The 7783-nt window shown below is 33.2% G+C and overlaps 1 long non-coding RNA gene across 1 annotated transcript in view; it reads left to right on the forward strand.

Annotated features, from left to right (window-relative positions):
• LOC311440298 overlaps positions 1-7783 on the forward strand; it is a 169868-nt gene that overhangs the window by 122105 nt on the left and 39980 nt on the right. The gene's annotated exons all lie outside the window — the stretch shown is intronic.

Below are 7783 nucleotides of genomic sequence, written 5' to 3' on the forward strand. Positions count from 1 at the left end.
AAAGTATGTCATTTTCCTTTTATATCTACCTGAAATAGCAGAGTTTATACAGGCAGTTAAATTGAAAGTAGATAATGTCTAAAAATCTATTATGATGAAGTTATAAACCACAAAATAGAATGTCCATACCAAACTGACCCTGTCTTAAAAAGCTTGGAACACTATCACAGTTCCTTTGAATTAGCCCAATAATAGTCAGTCTCACCTTGGATGAGTCCAGGCTTCATCTATCACGTTTTCAAATGCCTGTCTGTCAGTGCCTCTCACACTTTCAAATGTACAGTCTGCTTGTTTGTATGAAGCTTTCAGCGTGTGATTTGCACCAGATTTATGTTTAAAGCTTCACCTCTCCATTCATGTGTCAAATCCTAAATTAAGTCTCCTGGTTACTCCATGGTAACTTGTCTGCATAGCCATATTGTATATCAGCTAACAGCTTCTCCCTCATCAGATGCCTCAGACAGAATATTTATTCCTGCCACAAACTGTTTCTTTGAACAATGTGTATGAGTCCCCAGGCAAAGGCAATACCCAGTTTGTCCAGTCTCTCCTTTGCACAGGGATATGTTTGAGCTCCACAGGCATTTTATCCTTTGTTGAAGAAATGTTGGATAGGTGCCCAGATGGTCTTTTTGTTTATGAATATAAACAGAGTTTGTAGGCAGTGTGATAGGAATGACAAAGCTGATTGTAAAGGCAGAAAATTCACTAGAGAAAGTAAACTAAGTAACTTGTGACTGATGAGGTGAGAATATTTTCACCAGTTGCAAATTAGTTTGAAAGTTTTAGCATTGGCAGGGATTTATCTTAATATAAATTGCATATAATGCATTTACCCTGGATTAAGATGAGGTCATGTGAGAACTTGGCTTGCTATTTTTACTTACATATCATAGAAAGGTTGCTGCTAATATTTAATTTAAATGCTGTGCTGGTTTCATTTCCATCCCAGTCTCCTAGCTCTGGCATGTCACAAGGAAGTTGCACTTCTCTTACACCAAACTAAATCTTGCTGGCACTCTCATTAGTTATTTTTTGACACAAATTATAAGGGGGAAATTCAAAAACTTCATTAACTGTACGGACAACAGTAGCAATATTGGTAAAATAACAGACAACAATTTGAGATCTTTGAACCTTCCCTTTGAAATCTGTCTTATTAGCTTGCACGAGAAGATGAGCATTAGGTCAAGCCATAAAAGAGTGTTTCTTTTCTTTGACTATACAACTACAAATAATCTATGAATCTGTTTAATAACATGCCAGTTATTAAAAACAGATGAGATATTTATGCAAGACAAATACAAAAAAGGGGTCATCAGGTGGCCTAATAACATAAATGAGAGTGATACATAAGGCTGTGGAAATACTGTGCATATTTTCTGTGTCTGAAAGTCATATTCATTTTTTTCCAAGGTGTGGTGGAATTGTTGAAGGACAGGTTCACTGTGCTGTCTCATTAAGACATTACTCTTGTTTTCTTGCTTTATTTAGACTGGCATAAAACTAATACTAGATGAATGGTTGGTATCTTTTCTTTGGAAAACATAAGAAGAAACTTTGGATAAGAAATATAAATGTATTTTAAAGGAATTAGAATAGGGAACAGGCTGATTGATGGAGCTAGTGCAACAGTCATACATCATTTCTCCTGTGAGACAGTTGGCTTTTGTAGCCCAGTCTTCTTAATGTAGTTTAAACCTTGCAGTACATCCACATCCTGGAGTAATGTGAGAAGCATCTTTCATTTGCCAACATGAAATGCAGTCTAACTCTTGTGGTGTCATGGCAAAACCTACAAATATAAAATTAAAATTTCAGAAACTAGAATACAAAGCCACAGTTAATATAAATTTGATTATTCATTATGATATATATCTGAGCCAAGATCTTAAAGGGTCTGGGTTTCAACTTAATTGGTTTTGTAGCCAGTTAAATCCTCTGATGTCCAGTGATCAAATTAGTGACTATTTTTGACTCAAATAAATTTTTTCCATTTCTTTTAATAAAATAAAAATAATATAGCTTCAGAAATGAGAGGCATGGTACACAACATGACACTTCAGGAGATCAATTTTTACCTGCACATAAAGGTTTAGTTTTCACAAGACAAAGAGGATTTGAATTTAACATTTTGAAAGGAAGAGTAAATGAAATCAAATAGAAATCTTAAAAGTAATAATTTAACTAGAAAAAAACAATCAAGTAAAGTCTTTTGAGTATGTGTTGTAAACCCTTAAACAAAGAAATTGAACACGTTTAACTTGCTTCGCCTCTCAAGCTGCTTTTGTAGACCATATTTTTCCCAAATATTCACTATATTCACTTCAATTTTATGTGATCTCTGCTGGTAAACATGACATTGTATTCCCTATAAAATCATAAAAAATTAAAACAAAACAAAACAAAACAAAAACTAAACAATGGGCACATCAGATTACTGTCAAGTGAAAGATATGTTATGTTGTATTAATACTACTTTTTTCTTATTCACTCTATCACATAGTCCATAGGATATAGGGGGTAAATACTTCTGAAAAATGTTGGCAAGCTTATACTGTCCTATAGCTAAACTGTTTAGCAGAAAGAACCAGCTTTCCTCTTATAATCTCCATTCATTTTTTTTTTTCTGTGTGCTTCTAGTTCAAATAATTACAGCCTTATAAAATGGAAGTAAATGTCATATCTAAATGCATTGTTAGTACATTAAATCCTCATTTTAGAAGGGCCCTTAAACACATCTAACTTTGAGAGCATCTTTCTGTAGATGTGAGCTTTACCATGAAAATAATATGCACATCTGGAATAAAGAGATTCCCAATATAACGGAAACATTTGCTCCTGTACAATTAATGTCTTGAAATGCATGTACCTTGTTACCCTAAAAGGAAGAAGAAATGACAAGAACAAGAGAGAGTGTATTCTGTTTTAATGAAACAGAGATCTGAGATAAGCCTTCCCAGCAGCGGAGGAAAATAAATAAATAAATAAATAAATAATAAATATTGTGCCCTGAAGATGCATCACTGGACTTGTCTGCTGCAGAAAAAAAGAAAAAGGTGAGATGACAGGATGACAGCAGCAATATAGCCAGCCAAAAGAGTCAGGCAGGGTTCTCCCCAAAATGCAGCTAGCATGGCTGTTCAGAGGGGCCTGAGCAGTAGCTTCCCTGGTGCACCCTAACGCTGCTCCCAGTAGCACGAGTACTCAGCAGAGTTTTCCAGTCTGGCAGAGAAGGAATAGTACAGCCTCTATCAGTTTCCTTTCCATCCAGTCCTCCAGATGTTTTCCCTTTGGGAATTTAGATATGCATTTTGCTTGTAACTGGAGTTACACAGTCCAATTTGAAATAAAAGTTTGAAAAGAAAAACAACAAAAAAACACACAACATTAAACTGAATATGTAGTTTTAACCATAGAGAAATGTCCAATAAAGATGACATTTTCATTTTGAAACAATTTTTTATTTCAGAATTTCCATATTTTATTCATACTTAATCCCAATAATTCAAATAAAACAAATCAAAACAAAACAAAACAAAACAAAATAAAATAAAATAAAATGTATTTTACTTTCCAAATAAGAAAATATATTTCAGAAATTTTGCTTGTAGAATTTTTTTTTAGTGCTCCAAATAATGTAACTATCTCAAATAAGTTAATAGTTTTGTGCCCTGATCTCTTACAAAACTTGAGTTCTAGACTTACAATAATCAGTGTAGATGAATCAGTTTGCAAGCCTGAGGCTCTGATACAAGCTATTAACTATTGATGCTATTCACCCTTCACAACTCAATTGTTTAAAATAATTTGAAACTGATGACCTCAAATGGTCTACATTTTTTTTAATTGCAAACTTCAAAATAGTGTGACCACATGACAATAATTTGACATAGTCTCTATAATCTACAAATCTCATTGCTGTGTGATGATCTTGTTTAATCACTAGTGTAACCTTTTCATAATCTCCCTCCCTTAATAAAGGTGTGCATTATGATGTGGAATTCGACAGAATTTAGGAGTTGGGACAGAAAATAATTTCTTATTACCCTGTTGCAAATACCCCTTACTTTAATTTTACTACCAATGTAAATCTAGTGATTTTTCTTAAGAGCAATACTCATTAATATTTGCAAATCCATCTTTAACCCCGTGAGTCTGAAGTAAATGAATAAATAAGCAAGCTCTGAAGAGATACACTGTCTATTTTGCTTCTATAATTAGAGGGTTCAGCTGTAAGATGTGGGAGAACTAACATCTATGCTAACTCTGGCCAAGTGAATGGGAATTTTTCAGCTGATTCCCATCAGCTTTGGACTCAGTCCCCAAATTCTTACAGCTCAGGAGGAGAGAAAAATAGTATGAAGTGGTTTCCACAAATATTGCTTTAACAGAACTTCAAGATTTCTTTTTTAAAGTCAGCTTTGGTGAGGAAAGTGAGAAGAACAAGTAGCATCTGCATGGAGTGCAAGTTGGCAAAAAATCTAGTCTGCCACTTTCCAAATTGTTTTAGAAATGTTTGGCACGTCTCAGTCACAAATTACAGCTGATTATAATTTCACAGTATGTGCAAGCAGATGGAGGATATGAATTGGGGAAAAGTTTCACCCCAGACAAATTAATTATTAGTAAGTATTTTCAGATCAGAAGTTAAATATTAAAACTGTGGTTTGAAATAAAGAATTATGGGATGTCCACATAATCTATAGCTTTGAATCAAATATTTAATAAACACTTTGACACCTGGTTGAATAATTTATGATTTTCATAGGTAAAAATATTACATATTAAAAAGAAAATATTTTTGAAATTCTGAATTACTGGTCAGTTTTTTCAAGTTATCTGTTAAATCAACAAGCTCATGAGCAGTTAGAAACAGAAAACACTCTTCACAGGGATGACAGAAAATGTTTCAAATATTTTTTTTCCACTATTGGTAAAAAAAAATAGAAATAATAGAAAGATTCAGAAACCTAGTTTCAAAGCACTCTTTACTTTTTATGGAATTCAAGTTTCAATGCATTAAATATTACCTGTTACCCATCTACACTTTTAAAAGCTAGGCCAAAGACATAGAGGAAGAAATAGGACATCAGAAAGGGAGGCCTCAATGACATAAGGACAGAACAGAGAAACATGCTAAATGCTTTTGTTTCACAAAATTAGTGGACAAAGGGGTGGGTGACATCCTGCTCTTTTTCTCTGAACTTGTGATCCTGGAGATGAAACAGGTGCTCATAAAAATGCTGGCCAGGAGAACTGCTGTGAGTTTTTTTCTGTGGTCATCACACCCAGACACACCAAGCAGGTAAGCAAAGTGTAACATTCTCTAGACATACATGCAATTCGGCTATTCGTAAAATAACTCCTGCATGTATCTAATTAAAAACAAAATCTAAAACCAAACCAAACACCACCAACAAAAGATTTTTCTTGGCAAGAAAAAAAATCGGCATGCCTGGAGTCAAACTGGTATCTGAGAAGAGCAATAGTTATTCAAGTTATTCGAGTTCTTAGGAATCCAAGGAATATGGTTCCTTTTTAACAGGAAAATATTTGGTTTGAAGTAAATATTTGAGAGAAGTAAAATGACAGTTATTTCTCTGAAAGAGCAAAACTGGACTTAAATATTGTTCTTGTTCTTATCTCCTTATTTTTTAAAGAGGAAATTAACTTAAAAAGATTAAATATTGTGGTTCCTATGTAGAGTCTGAAAGTGATTTATTAATATGGCTATGGAATGCACTGAAACTGAAAATGAACATATGAAAAAAATTCCGTACATCTTGAATCCGATAAAAAAGATGGTACTGTACATTGTAGAGTATTTATCATTACTCTATCTAAAGATTTTGTTTACAATGAAGTTCAGCTTTAACTATTTTCCCCAATTAATTTTCATTTTTTCCAAGTCCTTATGAAAATCTGAACTGTTTTACAAAGAAAAATGCTTCTTGGCCATGCTTTCAATTTTCCCTGGAAAACCTTTTAGTTAGCTGATGGTGCTTATGCAGTGTAGTGAATTGAACATAATGTATGTTCAATGACTGTCCTGTGAACAGAAGCTTTACTGGATCTTTGGGATTATGTCAGACTCACCTTTTTAAATATTTCACATTTTTTATAATGCATTATAGGCTTATAGGAAGATGCAAAGTTATTGAAATAACCAACAGCAATTCAACCAATCCACACTTTTACCAAATAGTCAGCTCCTCCAGGTGTTTAAACATTATGAAAATGTTAAAAGATATCATCAGGCTCTAGAAAGGAACAATTTGCTAAATCACTTTGGACACTGATGCTTTCTGAAACACAGAAGAAAAAAAAAAAAAAAAAGGAAACAAAACTATTTCAAAGCACTTGGCAATTTTTGTTCTTCATCTTACCAAGAGACCTGTGTAAAATAGATGAGTAATCACCCAATGGTGCATTTAAATACATTATGTTTGTGTATATTTCTTTATACTAGCATGCTTAGACATTATCAAGCTTAGATATTTTATATTTTTACAATGTTGAATGTGATAGAATTATATATTTGTCTCAGGGTTGCTACTTTAACATATATCTAATAATTTTTCCTATCCTTAGAATGACAGTTTTCAGTGGTAACAACAAAGAATTGTTATATGTACTAAGGAAAAATGCATATGGATATGCACAAGGGAGTCATATGGCTTGGTTTAATAAGGTAGCATTTGCCTTCTCTCCCAGGCAGTGTGATTTGAGTAAACTTGTTTTGCTTTGCACTGCAACTGCTAGAAGTGTACACATGATCAGTTATTACGCATAGGATGATAAATTGTATCTTACAAACAGTGATTTATGAAAATATATTTACTTTATTATTTATGCTCATCTAACCATACTCAAAAACTCAGCTTCATGTAAATCTATAAATATAAAACATAACTTTAGTAAAGAGAAAAATCATGTTTCAAATCTGCAGCTAAGTTTCTGCAAAGTTAGATTTCTTTTCAGTACCGCAGAATTTAGAACATTTTGGAGGGTAAGGTATGGTTAGTTTAGACAATGAAACGCAAAATGACAGGCTAAAATCCTGCTCACACCTTTGTCAGTGGAAAGTTTCCTATGAACTCCTGTTCAGCCATTTCACCCAATATCTGGTTAGCATGGGGTTTCTGAGTTTGTAAACACAAACTTGAGCTATCTGTACATTTTTAGTTTAGTAAATGTTGGTAATGAAGAAATAAGTTGCCTAAGTATTTTGGATTTGTATGCAGTTTCAAGTTATTAAATGTCACAGTGAATATTTTAAAAGTGATACCACATATAAACATTGGGATATGGGTGAATACTGTTGAGGTTGCTTACCCTGGAACATGCTTCATGTTCCAAGTGTATACTGTATACTGTATACTTTTAGTCAGACCTGCAAACTCTTTAGTAAGTGTGACGCAAGTTAAAAAACACCTTGATTCACCGTGATGACTATCTGATTGCATAATAAAGCAGTCTTTCACCCTAACACTGTCTTTCCCTAGTGGTTGTTTCAGAAGATATCGATTAGCCATATATTAATCCCATATTATTATTAATTGCCATAATTAACATGAGACAATCAACACAAAATAAGATACCAGAAATCTGTAAGAACAACTGAGAAGCATTTACTTTGTGATAAGTTGTTCTCTTTTCTTAATATAATTATTCAAATATATATTCCTGAGATATCAACAATGTGCACATGCATGTACTTGTATGTTCGTATATATCATGCACAGATATCTAACTTTACCTGTTTATGTACTTATTCACT

This window comes from Aythya ferina, assembly GCF_964211825.1.
Source record: "Aythya ferina genome assembly, chromosome: 8".
Lineage (NCBI taxonomy): Eukaryota > Metazoa > Chordata > Aves > Anseriformes > Anatidae > Aythya > Aythya ferina.